Source organism: Hippocampus guttulatus, chromosome 1, assembly GCF_054856545.1.
Source record: "Hippocampus guttulatus isolate MCC_2025c chromosome 1, RoL_Hgut_1.0, whole genome shotgun sequence".
Lineage (NCBI taxonomy): Eukaryota > Metazoa > Chordata > Actinopteri > Syngnathiformes > Syngnathidae > Hippocampus > Hippocampus guttulatus.
This window is the reverse complement of record NC_141261.1, coordinates 26,474,589-26,487,612: the sequence shown is the minus strand read 5'-3', so window position 1 is coordinate 26,487,612 and position 13,024 is coordinate 26,474,589.

Sequence of the window (13,024 nt, the reverse complement as noted above, 5' to 3'; positions counted from 1 at the left end):
ATCCCATTACTCCACGTCAGGTCTCCCACTAAGATAGGCAGCGTATTTCTTTTCACAAACTCACAAACTCTTGTATCTACTTTATTTTTCTGTTTCGTTCATCTTAGGGGCTGTTGCTCATCAAGGCGTGTGTGCATGGATCCGCATGCGTGCACGTGTGTATGTGTGCACATGCGGTAACGGTCGATCGCGCAGGTTGGTTTCCTTGAAAAGTACATCTTCAGTCAAATAAGGTTGGGCATCCATGCTCGAGAGCAAATTAACAACTGGATTAACCAAAACAAATCAGATGTAAAAAAAGGATTGCGCTTAAAAAACACTTGGAATCACAAGACCAAGTCCGAAATCTCGGGGTACTGATCCACTTAGACCTGACTTTCACCAATTAAGGCAAATCAATCACTGAAACAGGCTTTTACAAACATACTGGTATCCAGAATGAAGAGTTGCATGCTCCAAAGCGAAACATATCATTATTTTTGCCTCCAGTAGACTTTCATTCATCCATCCATCCATTTTTCGTTCCGCTTTATCCTCACTAGGGTCGCGGGGGTGCTGGAGCCTATCCCAGCTGTCTTCGGGCAGTAGGCGGGGGACACCCCGAATTGGTAGCCAGCCAATCGCAGGGCACACAGAGACGAACAACCATGCACACCCTCACTCACACCTCGGGACAATTTAGAGTGATCAATCAGCCTGCCATGCACGTTTTTGGAATGTGGGAGGAAACCGGAGTACCCGGAGAAAACCCACGCAGGCCCGGGGAGAACATGCAAACTCCACACAGGGAGGCCGGAGCTGGAATTGAACCCGGTACCTCTGCACTGTGAAGTCGACGTGCTAACCACTGGACTACCGGGCCGCCCTCCAGTATCTTGTATCTTGGTCGCTGATGGTGTTCTGGTATACTAGTCTGACTTGTGTGTGGGCAGCGTGGGCTCGGTTCCCACTCAGTGATGGTGTGGATGTGTGTCTGAATAGTGTGTGCCCTGCAACTGAGTGGTGACCAGTTGAGTATGTAGTCTGCCTTCCGCCTCAAGTCAGCTGGGAGATGTTCCAGCAACTCCCCGCAAGCATGACAGGATAAGCGGTGTTGAAAATGGATGGATGGATGGATGCTCTGTATGTTTGTGGAATGTGGGAGTAAACCAGTGTACCCGGAGGAAACCCACACAGAAACGGGGACAACAGGCAAACTCCACACAGGAAGGCCGGGGTCTTCCTGTCAAAGCTTCAACTTCTGCACTGTGAGGAAAATGCGCGAACCAGTCACCCACTGTGCCAGCCACGTACTCATTCACATTACAAAAACAATTGGCGTAAAACTGTCATGTGTATGAAATGTGTTATAAAAATAAAGCTGGCTTGCGTTGACAATTGTATGAACTCTGACCTCAGTGTTGTGAAGAACCCAGAAGAGGAAGCTGGGTGCTGGTGTGTGAAGGGCCAAAAACGAAGACGAATGTAGCAACAAGTTTAATCACTTTAAAGGTAATTGAGCAAATGTGTTTTTTCAGACGAATGTTGTTTTAGCCCACAAAAATGAAGATGTTTTGTTTCTAGCGGAACCTAGTCACAGTTACACCTATAGGTTACGTATTTAGCTTAAATATTAATTCATCACACATCCTCTGTGAGAGAACCTGGACACTGCACAGCAGCAGGGGTCCAGTAAACGGGGGCAAAGAATCAGAGTGACGTGAAGCCATGAGTGTTGACGTGAAGACAATGCGTGGCACACACCCTGACGGTGCATGATGAGGAATCGGCCTCACTAAGGATGACAAGTGGACGCTGCCTGTCCCTTTCTTGATGTCGCCGCGTGACTTCATGCAACCTGACCGCTACTGCCTCCTCAAGGTGGAAGTGAAAATTGCAGCCCTTTTGTGTCCCGTCTGCTGACCCATTCCACACAAAAGCACATGCATTAGATTAGATGTTCACATTTCCTCTCCGTTCATGGCCCTAAAAATTGTCTGATTTGAAAAAAAAAATCTTCAAGAGAATGAGGGCCAGTGAAGGAAAAAAACAAAGTTGGCAAGATTCTCACTTTTATCTCAGAATTCGGACCTTATTCTTAAAATTCTTACTGTTATCTTTTTGTCTCATTATATAATTTCTTGAAAAAATGTGCTCATCTCATAAAAACTGAATTTTTTTTTCTTCCAATTCAGACATTTTTTTTCCTGGAAAATCTGTGTAATCTCTAACAAATAGGTATTTGGAAAAAAAACATACCACAATACAAAATATTTTAAACTTTTGTATACATACAATTACGATTTGATTGAATGTATTTATTTTATTACTTTCCTATATTAAAGTATAGGTGGCTTGGTAGTCCAGTGGTTAGCATGTTGACTTCACAATGCAGAAGTACTGGGTTCAATTCCAGCTCCAGTCTCCCTGTGTGTATTTTGCATTGTATTTAATTTTTAGACATCAAGATTCCATGCATTAGATTAGTCAATTCAGAATTGTTTTCTGAGCCATCGTGATTTGCCAAACAGAAAGGTTTGCATCGAAAATGTGTTTGCTACAGTAAGTAGTACATATGAAGCTCTGTTGGTTTTCTACACTATTTTTTGGCAGACCAGCGTCATCAATGCCCCACAAGAGAGGTTTCTTTTCTTAAGATAGAGAAATTGCTGAGGAAAAAAATAAGAAATCAGCAGACTGCTGAAACACTAGAACCCTCCCCGACCAAAAGCAAACAAACAAAAATCATAATAAAAAGAATCTTTAAACCTCTCGATCTCAAATACATGTATTATTTATTGACTGATATTCTACATTTTGATTTCAACAAATTGAGCAGTCTAAAGTGTCCCTAGCTGTGAGTGTAAATGTGAGCCCGGATGGTTGTTTGTCTCTGTGTGCCCTGCGATTTGATGGCAACCAGTTCAGGATGTCCCCCGCCTGCTGCCCAAAGACAGCTGGGATAGGCTGCAGTAGCCCCCCCCCCCCTCCCCGCGACCCTTGTGAGGATAAGCGGAACGGAAAATGGATGGATGGATTTCAACAAATAACAATATAAAAGAAGCATACCTCAATAATATTCAGCCGCCTACAATGCAATGACGTGTCAGATCCAGCAGGTGTCCGTATTAAACAATAGAGTAGCAGTATTGATACAGCATCAATACAGTTTGCCGAATGTGCTGCAATGCTACAGGAGGCCTCATTTACCCATCACCACAAATCAGTCTGCCTTCATGGTGGACTGAAGAAATTGGAGAATATTTTCTGTTGGGAGGCTGAATCCGCGGATTTGGACAAGTTGAACTAGTGGTCTCAAAATGTGGTATGAGTATCACTCGTATAATGGCTCCCTCTTGTGGTATCTGAAAGAATCATTAAATTAAATGTTCAAACTGCATGTTACAGTGGCTTCAACTTTCTTTTTTTAATCCAGTACAATAAATTTAAGTGTAGTTGAGCAATTAACCTTTCCGTTCAATACATTTGCTTTCTGGCCTAGTGCACTACTGCTGCATTTTGGAGTTGGTCATTGCGGTAGATAATGTTTCAAAGCGATGGCGTTCTGCTAATGTTCCGACCTGACGTCGTGCTCGACGTGAGAGCAAATGAAGCTGCGCAGAGGCCACAAGCTGAGTGCACATTTAATGTCTATTCTTTCGAATTTGAATTTGTCTGCCCAGACAAGCGTAACCCGGGCCCTCCGCGAGCCGGATTTCCAGTCAGCCGCAGTGAGCGAGGGGCACCGGCGTGGATGACGCCAACGCGCACTGACATCCCGGTGGGACCGTGAGGCACGGACGCCGGGAGGAGAGACGGCCGGTGAGCTGCGGGTCAAGGCCCGACCGGCCAGGGTGGCTACGGGCCATCGGGAGACGACAGAATTGGCACGGTCGCCATGGAAACACAAACGGCCCAGTAAATCGCGGCAACTGGTAACCAAGTAACAGGAAACAACAGAGCATGGAGGGTGGTAAGTCTGGTTAATCATGAAGAGAGCAGAGCGGAAAGAAAGGAGATGGACGATAATGTGGCAGTAAGGCTCAGACTGTCAACAGTGGAGCTCAATGCCACTGCACCAGACTGACAAGATTTGTGTTAGCCGAAGATGGAGAGAGAAACGCCGTTCTGTGTGTGTGTGTGTGTGTGTGTGTGTGTGCGCGCGTGTGTGTGTGTGTGCGCGTGTGTGTATGTGTGAGCACGGAGGAGGGAGAAAGCCGGATTATATTGGTGACTTGACATATGTTCTTAATTTTGTTAGTGTGCCAACTTTCACGTTTGAATGTGATAAATCTCATGTTTCAAGGTGATAACTTGACATTAATATGATAAGTTTGACATTCGCCTCCACCTTCGACATAACAACACAAAGCAATTACTTCCAGGTCAGGAGGCCAAGTGATCCGCCAGTGACTTGAACCAGATGGAATTGTTTTTATTGATTTTAAATACACCTTTAAATAAAACAGCAAATGAACATTTGGAGAGCAAACGCTCACTTTGACAATCAAGAAGAATGATGGACGCTAAAAAAAAAGTCCCACTGCCTCAGTCTCACAAGTATCTTAGAGCAATTTCAAGTTTTACACATGGCCTAAAGGCACAACCCTGAAGAAAAAAAAATAACGGCTCCTTCATGCTCTGTAGCAACGCTGGAGGGGCAAAGTCAAATTGTGATTCAAGAAGGCTCAACACAGTTGCATTCTCTGCGCTTTTAGGATGTGCGTTGCGGGTAGCATGAACAAAAACATTGAAACAATTTGCCAATTAAGCCAACAGGGACTGAAAATGGCAGAAACGAAACAAACTCTGAGACTATGCATTGACCCCTCCCCTACCCTCCCAAAAAGAGAGGCAAAATCTAAAACAAAGATCAGATTGTTACAAAATCTGCACCAAACCTAAATGACTCATTTCTTGACAAAAAAAGAAGAGGTACTTAGCTCATATGCTATGATGTAATGCAGGGGTGCCCATTACGTCGATCGCGATCGATGTAGCTCGAGGGGTGTAGAGGAGAAAAAAAACAAACAACCATTTGTGTCTCTTTGTGCATGTTAGTAATACATGTACATGTATATTTTTTTGTGTTAATGTTACACTGCACTCTAATCATCCAATCTGTCATTTTCATAATAAGTATCAAAAAAATAAAAGACAATCAAGCAGGTAAATCTTTAACCTACGGTGGCACGTGAACTGTGTCACCGGAAGTTGTTAGCGCTCAGCAGTCTGCAATTACAGCTTGTGATCGGAGCTATTGCGCTATACCTTTTAGCGCTATCATTATTCTCATTCAGAGTTTGTTTCGTGTACAATTCACCGAGGGCACGGGCAAAGAATATGAATCTGGAGGGCCGAGGGAATCATTTTCAAACGGTACACGTGAGCTACGATAGGTTTTACAGGTTGCCAAAGTGCGTCGCATGCTTCCACGTCAGGCTGTTCCTCATCATGGCGTGCGTGTGCGCGCGCGGTTACGGGTCGATCGTGGGAGATTGGTTGATCGAAAAGTAGATCTTCGGTCAAAAAGGTTTGGGGACCCCTGATGTAATGTATCATGCAAATATATAACTATGTGTATATGTAACACTGGTTTTTTTTTTTTTTGGTGTCATTATTCATTTGGATGGGGCGGCACGGTGTTCAACTGGTCTGCACGTCGGCCTCACATTGCAGAGGTGATTTCGGCTCCGGCCTTTCTGTGTGGAGTGTATGGGTGTTTTCTGGATATTCCAGTTTCCTGCCATATTCCAAAAACATGCATGGCAGGCTGATTGAACACACTAAAAATTGTCCCAGGGTGTGAGTGTCAGCGCGGATGGTTGTTCGTCTCTGTGTGCCCTGTGATTGGCTGGCAACCGGTTCAGGTGTATCCCGCCTACTGTCCGAAGACAGATGGGATAGTCTCCAGCACCCCCGCGACCCTTGTGAGGATAAAGCGGATCAGAAAATGGCTGGATGGATCAATGGATGGATACTCATTTGTATGCCATGTGTTTGCATTTTCTTTGATTTTGCTTTGTTTGACTCTGTTATCTGCAGCCAGGTCACCATTGCAAATGAGAATCGGTTCTTAGTTGTTGTACGTGGATAAAAAGAGGTTAAAAGAGGAAATTAAAAAATTGTTTCGTCCGTCGTTCATCGTTTTTCCAATGTGACCCTACAGATTAGGAAATTCAGGCGCTTCGTATTCCATTTAAATCATGTGCAAATGCATTTTTACTGCCCTCTGTTGGTGAAAGTTATCCATGTCTTTTTACAGTCGTGCCTCAATGCAGCGTTTCCCAATTTGGGTGATCTCATCTAAACGGTCAGCATGAATTTAACAATGGCAAAGGCAGTAGTGTGCACGGAGATTCTAGTTCCTACCCTCATCAAAAATGCAAAAAGTCACAGAAGGCGTTGAAGCTGCCCTGCACAGAGCCTCTAATTCCCAAGGTGCAAGTGAATTCCAAGCTGAATTTTTTTTTTCCTGCAACCCTGTCTTCTCTTCTGACCCTTCAAAGGGGCCCAGACAAAGCCGACACGATCAAGGAATGTGTGCGCGCACGCGCGCGCGAAACTCCTACTTGTTGAACTGCTGATCAGCTCTTGCCTTATCTTCACCAACATCTGCAGAACAACTGATAGCCAACAAGAAGTGTCAAAATTGAGTGGCTCTCAAACGAGGGTGACCAGCCGTTGCATTTCTTATGGGGAAATATAACTTTCTGCCCTTGTTCACAACGCATAATACCACAACTTTTTTTCTCTAATAAATATGAATTTGTAATCCTAACAATAACCTTTTTGAGACTTGGAAAATTGGCCAATGTTTTATTCCTAACACATTTAAAGGGATACATGTGGTAGTTAGGATTGATTGCCAATCTCTCTTTTTCGTTAATGGATGCTACGCTTCTATAACTGCTTCAGACAACAAAGTGTATGCAGGAAAGTGGTTAAGAGTGCACGATTGTCTGTGTCTCATGTGTTGTTTTGTATTATTTTGTCATTTTTTTGTTAACTTTTCTTTGATGGCGGCGCGGACACCCGCAGCGGCTCCTCTTGTTTGATGTTGAGAGGGAAGAAATTTCATCTGGGTTGTATGTTTCACATGCAGTACATTTGACAATAACGTTTAATCCAATCCAATTGGCATTGGAATTATGAAGGGCTCCTGAGAAAAACGTCTCCCTCGTAAGGGTTCCCTAGGAAGACTGAAAACTCTGCCTCAAATGTTTGACTTGGATACAATCATTAGCCAACATGATTAATGGTCCACTGAATTAGAGATGTATTTGCGTCTCCTTGATTAGGTCATGATACGGTCATGGTCTATGCATAGGTTATTTTTCTACAGGTGTAGCAAATATGTATTTGGCATGTAACCACTACTTTTATATCCTAACAAAGGTCATTTCGGACTTTCGTTGATAAAAAGGTTTGCAAACCAATTGTTTCAAAGTTAAATTGGGCAAACTTCCGTAGCTCATGAGGCCCCCTTTTTTCACTATGCCAATAAAGGGCATAGGGCTGTCGACACGTTACTTTGCTTGAAGACAACAAAATGAATCCACATTTTTCAAAGTATACAGAATAAGTACCATGAATAGTGGAGTCCATCCATCCATTTTCTAATCCGTTTATCCACACGAGGGTCGCGGGCGTGCTGCGACCTATCCGAGCTGTCTTCGGGCAGTAGGCGGAGGACACCCTGAACTGGTTGCCAGCCAATCGCAGGGCACACAGAGACGAACAACCATTCGGGCTCATAATCACACCTAAGGACAATTTAGAGCGCTCCTTTAACCTGCCATGCATTTTTTGAAAACCTACGCATGCACGGGGAGAACATGACAGACAGAATTGAACCCGCACCTCTGCACTGTTGGGCAGACGTGCGAATCAGTTGAACAACATGCCGCCTAATGGAGTCCACTGTATTCCAATTTTTAGATAAGCAGGATAAATAGTTTATAGTTTGTGACAAGTAAAGCTGTTCCATTCATCTCCGCTGTCTTAAATGACACATTTCCGGTCTGGAGTGCAGCCATTTTCACTCATTGACCAATTAGAAGTTTGACAGGTGCAGTAGACTCCTGTGCAATGCAAGAGATAGGACCAAAGTGGGGCGCTACGTTCCTATGTCATAACTCCCGATCTATAGACGTCGTTGCACACCCTCTGCTAACCTGTAGACTTCCTGGTGCAAGCCACATCTGATTTTCCTCAACAAACACAGAATATGTTTAGGCCAAAACAAGCCATCTCAGGCAGTTGAAAGAGGCTCACTACAGACTCATGAACACTCCTCGTTTCCCAAACACTCCACTGCTCCCATTCTTCTGTCCTGATGTGCCGCAACGTGCCACTGTGACCACACAGACAGAGGCGGTCCTGACTAGAAATGCGCCCCGGGCAAACCATTCCTTCTCTTGGCCCCCCTTGTCTATGCTCTGAGGTGGTTGCGTTGCATGAAGCTGGAAAAACAAGAAGGTCCTCCGCAAAGTCACTAACATCCATGACCTTGGCAACTACAACATGGAGACTCTTCATAAGGCACAGTCTTTAGTGAGATTTCTAAATGAGGGATTTCTAATCGAGAAAATGGCATTGTCATTCGTATACATGTCATTCACAGCATTTATAGCTGACAAAAGTTTTAAAAAAGGCAAAAACGCACTCATTCACGCACACACACATTAATAGTCACAATTGTGTGTCTCACAGGGGCGCAGTGTTGGCCTGAGCAAACGGGTGTAAACGTACAGTCAGGGAGGCAGGGGGAACTGGCTGTGTCGTGTCCTCCACACGCAGAGGAAAGGAGGAAATGATGGCCGCTATTTGGAACGTACTCACCGAAGGACCGATTTATCATCATTTTCAAAGAAAGGTTTGAGCTAAGAGAGCTGCTACGATGGAGCTCGGCTGCTCGCCTGCTGCACCAATTAAGTTTCACCTTGCGTTGCAAATCACCCACAGATTTACTATTTTGAAAACGTATTAACGTTAAAAATGGCTAAACACGGGACGAGGAATAAAAGTGGTACGAATTTCAATTATGGGTACGTCACGAATCGTCGTTAGATGTGCGTGTAGTCACACGCAACTCACTGTGGGGAGTGAGGTGACTGGGAAGATACTGCAGCAAATGTTGCCTTTAAATAGGGGCTGGACACACTCCAACAATCCGAATTCGTTGATCGTACCAACATAAGCGCACACCTTCTGATTGGTTTTTAACTTAATATGAGGTATTACTGTTTTAATGCCTAAAATCGCAGCGCTCGTTTCTTTGAATTAACACGTTGGGAAGAAATTTATATATTTTGACGATTTTTTAAAGATTCATAACTTTGGGTTGCATTCATGACGGGGGTAGTCACAAGCTTAAGAAGTCGCACATGAATGGAAGCTATTTGTTGTTTCACCGAGTACGTCTCACCTTCTCCTTATTATCACATTCATGAAGTTGAAGAATAGCAAATCAGTGCTGTTCTCGACGGAAAATCGAGTCGGGCCAGTTCCAGGTGGAAACAAGACCAAGACACCCAAAATGTTGTCTCGAGACCGGTCTGGAGAGTTACAACACTTCTATCACAGCAATTGCCCTAACAACATCTATCTGACAATGATGGTCTCGTGAAATGTACTGTATATGCACACAAAATTCCTCCAGAAGACACACTTTAGGTTAGTTTCGACACTGCCGACCTAGCAAAAAAAGAAAAGAGCCAGTCGGTTCCCTTGTTCTGCGTTTTTTTTTTTTTTTTGTTCTTCCTCTGCGGGGCTGCATCGCTCAGCGAGGACGTCCCACCGGTGAGCCCTAAGAACTTCCGGCTGGGACTCGTCGGCGACTGTTGGGGTACAGACCCACATTTAACCCGGAGAAAGGGGACTAAGGCAACGGTAAGTCTCGCGCCATGATTTCAAGCGACACTTTGATCCAAGCAAGCATTGACGGTGCCTCGCTTCCATTGTCCTGCTTTTTGAATTCCACGTGAAGCGCGTCGAACTGATCGCTTCCATAACAAAGACCGACCAGCGGTACATGCAAAAACACAAGACAGCGTTTGCATTTCGATAACAACTCGGAGCGAAATGTACTTTGAATTTCAGAAATGAAATCGAAATTTGCATTGTCCTTTTCATTGTGTTCCGTTCCTGCAAGTCTGTGTAATAACGAGTGCATGCACGTGTAGTTGTGGCCGCTGGTCTTGCGGACTTTGTTTGGCGACCAGTCATTTTATCACTCCACTTCAAGCAAGTAGAGAGAGCCACAAAATAGAACCATTGCACCGTTCGCTTGTACAACATTTTACAAGGCGTTTTCAACTTCGACTCAAGTTAGTCTTTAGTTCCCTCATTTTCTCCTTCTGATTTTTGGATGGGGTCACCGGCGTTATTACGAATCCCACTGGTGTTGTAGGCAGGGTGGCGCGAGATGCACGTTCCTAATAGGGACCTGTTTGTACAGAATCAAAATAATCAAGCTAGTTTGGGTTACCGTTAGGGTAAGGGTGGTTTCGATTGGATTCACAATAACGCTGCAAGGCTCAAATCGGGTTTTTCTTTTCGCGCCAGGAAGCAATTGGTCGTAACTTGGCGAGATACAGCAGCCAATCATATGCAGCGGCATGTGTCCTGCAGCCAATCACACACGTAGAACGCGTCCTGCCTGGAAAAGCAGTGGGATTCATAATAACGCTGCGCGGGGGTGGGGGTGGGGGTGGGGGTGGGGGCGGTCAAAACGTATTAAACCTCGCGATACTTCAACTACGCATTTTGAGTCTGCTGGCACGGTACCATGGTAGGTCAGTGCGTCCGCCATATTCGATGTGGCAGATCTGCTCGTAAATTCACGCAAGTCTGAACTGCAGAAAGAGAAATTCCAACAAAGTGCAAAAGGTTCATGCCCTTCGTTCACCCATCCCTCCACTCCCACAAGAACACACTCACACTCGTGGGGAAAAAAGATCAGGTATAAGTAGAAATTCAGTTTAATCGCCTTTACTTACGTTTAAGTAAAAAAAAAAAACAAAAGTGAAAAAAACCAAATACTGTCACTGATTTATAATATCAGTTTTTATAACTTTGCACAGCAATAAAATTAGTTTACATACTATATATATATACACACACACTTTTTAGAACTTTTCATAATAATAAAATCACTTTACACACAAAATACACACAACATAAAACAATTCCTTTATAATACGGATGTGGGCGGAAAATATTGTGCTTCTCAGAATTTGTCAATAATGTTCCGTTTCACATTCCTCCATGTTTCTGTTCCCGTCCCCCGTCCCCCCATTTTAGAAGTCACTAAGAATCTCTCAATCGATTAATAATCAATTAACGCTGTAATTTAATGTCAGTTGACTTCCTCTCTCTGTATTTACTTTTTTTTTTTTTTTTTTTTTACATTGTGTCATCATTCATGGAGGTTGAAAATAAGTGATAATGAAAGACATTACAGATGTCTTCTTTAATGGAGGGGTTAGAATTAAAAAGGTTTTAGTTGGTGTCTCTATTCGGTTGTTAGCCAATATTCAATTAATTTTCCTTTCATCAAAATTTAAGGACACAAAAAAATTTTTAGCTTCAAAGTCAATAAAGATTCCTTCTAATAATCAGGATTTTTTTTCCCCCCACAATCATCCAGCCCTATTCTCCATATCACCCTTTTGGGGGTTTCCTATATTGTAAGTGAAAAGGCTCATGCAAAGTTGTCAGTTTTTTTTTCTCTTTCTCTCTCATTACCATACAGACAGCCTGACAAACAATAGAGGATTTGGAATTATAAGGCACCCAGTCGCACCCGTCACACATGCCCGCTTCTAAAGGCAAGGTCAACTTCATGATGAGCACTGTATTTTTGGGACTACAAATCGCTCCAGTCGAAAAATGCATCTTGAAGAAGAAAACATAAGTCGTACTGGACTCTAAGTTGCATTTTTGGGGGAAATTTATTTCCCAAAAACAAGAGAGGAAGAACAGTGGAGCTCGGACTGGGACCCAAAATCAATTAATTCAATGATTTTTGGGGGGCAGTGGGGTGAGGATTCAAAGGAAATTTTGATCGCATTTTTAATAGACAGTTCTTATCATAATTCGAGTCAACCACCGATCTGTGCGCAGCCATAATTAAAATATATCATTTCACATGCTCATAAATGTTAACTACAAGTATCTGCTACTCCTGTACCACTGAAAGTTAATTTACAGTAAAGATTGCCAGAAAGACAACGGAGAAAGATTGAACACAAATGGGGGCCCAAAGAAAATCATATCCTTCAGAATTCAAGCTGCAAGTTGTGAAATACGCAGTCGAAAACGGTAATCGAGCAGCAGGAAGAAAGTTTGGAGTGAGTGAGACTGGTGTGAGGGCATGGCGAAAAGCGAAGGTTACTCTTCTTGCAATGAAGAAAACGCAGAAAGCTAACCGCGGGCAAAAAGCAAGATGGCCACAGCTGGAGGAACAAGTGCATAGATGGGCGCTTGAACAACGTGCTGCCGGGAGAGGCTTGTCAACCACTAAGTTACGTCTCCAAGCCCTGGTAGTTGCCAAGGAGATGAATGTTAGTGACTTTGCGGGAGGACCTTCTTGGTGTTTCCGCTTCATGCAACGCAAACGCCTCTTTATCAGAGCACAGAAACCGGTGGGCCAAAAACAGCCAGCAGACTTCCAAGACAAGGCCGACAGTTTCCGTGAGATCGGCACAACCATGAAGAAGTAAGCAAACTGGATGAGTATGTGGCAAAAGAGCATCCTCATCCACTCTCTAAGTCAAGTCAGAATAATCCTTTACAAGAATATGTTCAATGCACCTCCACTAGTCTAAACTCGTTTTACACATACTATTTAACACTTGTACTTTTTGCTGGAGCGCCATGGCCCCTTGAGGAATGAAATGTCAACGCTCCGGTGTCTTTTACGGTATATGAGGTATGACTGACACGCATTAGGCTTGACCTGCAAAATGGCGCTTATTCGTGAGATTACACGTACCTGTGACGTCAGTGAATGCTATCTATAGTGAAGACAATTGATGAA